General features: G+C 41.6%; 1 pseudogene; it reads right to left on the reverse strand.

Moving 5' to 3' along the window:
• Positions 1-1,251: 1,251 nt before the first annotated feature.
• On the reverse strand, positions 1,252-1,369 carry LOC124803687 (annotated as a pseudogene).
• Between the last annotated feature and the right edge of the window lie 487 nt (positions 1,370-1,856).

Raw genomic sequence — 1,856 nt, forward strand, 5'->3', positions numbered from 1 at the left:
CCTGTATCTAAGCAGCTATAGTTTTTCCTGACGTCTGTCGAAACGCATCTCGTGTACCTACAACAGAATCCGTTTCTACTGATCTAGATTTTCTTTGTGGCTGTAGTGATATTCCTCTGCGAAAAACCAGAGCAATTCTGCACCAATACGTTTACTGATTCGGGTTCTAATTACCTGCACATTTTCAGCTCCTTTCGAATATCTTCATTAAGTATTATATCTATTCTTTTACATCCCTTAACCACCCTAAGAAATCTCATTTCTGTTCCTTGCATTTGTTTTCCTTGTCTTTTATTCTATACCCACGATTCACTTCAGTGCATATACAATTTCATTCGTCTTTTTTCTGTGTTCTGTACTTTAAATTTCTATTGTTACACACTTCCAAATCTATTCAACGTTGTCTGTATGTCTCGTATTCATACGATATTTGACATCGAAGGTAATTAAAATATATTAGTATTCAACTGCTTTTCCAGTAATTACTGTTTTTGTACTTACTGAACGTTTTCCAGTGGTTGACTTATCGTCAAATGATTAGCAAGAATATCAGTGCTAGTGGCCGCCATATCCATCTCCGGGATCTACTTAATTTAATTATTTGTGGAAAGTCGTCAATTTCAGTTATATTCCGGGGTTTGAAAGAATGATAGGAAGAAAATTCCTCCGAATGTGTAGCTTGTTTATTTTTACTTTGCCCACCCTCAGCACGTTCTATGGGTTTTCGTTTATTATTCTGTCTCATAAAAGGCTATCATATTGTATTGTTGATTAAATGTTCGTCGTATGATATACTTCGCATCTCTAAAACTATTAATGAACAGTTCGACACCCAACGTCTCACCAAACTGCACTGGGTCTTTGGTAACATTACAGGTTCTCTCGACCTCTGTTGGATCCGTGTGTTATAGATCATAGCTTCTTGTGAAACTAAATGATTTCGTTCGCTTTCACCTTTTTACGTTATTTATGACTGACTGACTGATTGTTCAAATGTGCGTGAAATATTATGAGACTTAACTAGTAAGGTCATCAGTCCCAAAGCTTACACACTCCGTCTTCAGGCCACAAGTGGCCCATCGGGATCATCAGACCGCCGTGCCATCATATCTGTTGAGGTTCGGATAGGAGGTGCGTGTGGTCAGCACACCACTCTCCCGGTTGTTATGATGGTTTTCTTGACCGGAGCCGCTACTGTTCGGTCGAGTAGCTCCTCAATTGGCATCACGAGGCTGAGTGCACCCCGAAAAATGGCAACAGCGGATGGCGGTCTGGATGGTCACCCATCCAAGTGCTAACCACGTCCAACAGCGCTTAACTTCGGTGATCTCACGGGAACCGGTGTATCCACTGCAGCAAGGCCGTTGCCTTGAGCCTACACACTACTTAACCTAAATTATCCTAAGGACAAACATACACACCCATGCCCGAGGAAGGACTCGAACCTCCGCTGGGACCAGCCGCACAGTCCATGACTGCAGCGCCCTAGACCGCTCGGCTAATCCCGCGTGGCCTAACTGTTTCTAATACATTTAATGCAAATCACATTTTTATACATTTAACAAAAACTACTCAGCGCTCAATTACGAGCGATATCAGTAACTGAAAATAAAAGGAATTGTATTTTTTACAAGATGAAACTTTTGCTACTAAACGTGTACTGAGGTGAGAAAAGTCATGTGTTACCACCTAACATTGTATCAGGCCTGCCCAGCGTAGTGTAGAAATTCTACGTGGCATGGACCCAAAAAGTCGTTGGAAGTTCCCTGCAGAAATATTGAGCAATGCTGCCTCTGTAGCTGTCCATAATTTCGAAAGTATTGCTGGTGCAGGAGTTTTTGCTCGAACTGACCTCT

Source organism: Schistocerca piceifrons, chromosome 6 (assembly GCF_021461385.2).
Source record: "Schistocerca piceifrons isolate TAMUIC-IGC-003096 chromosome 6, iqSchPice1.1, whole genome shotgun sequence".
In the NCBI taxonomy this organism is placed as follows: domain Eukaryota; kingdom Metazoa; phylum Arthropoda; class Insecta; order Orthoptera; family Acrididae; genus Schistocerca; species Schistocerca piceifrons.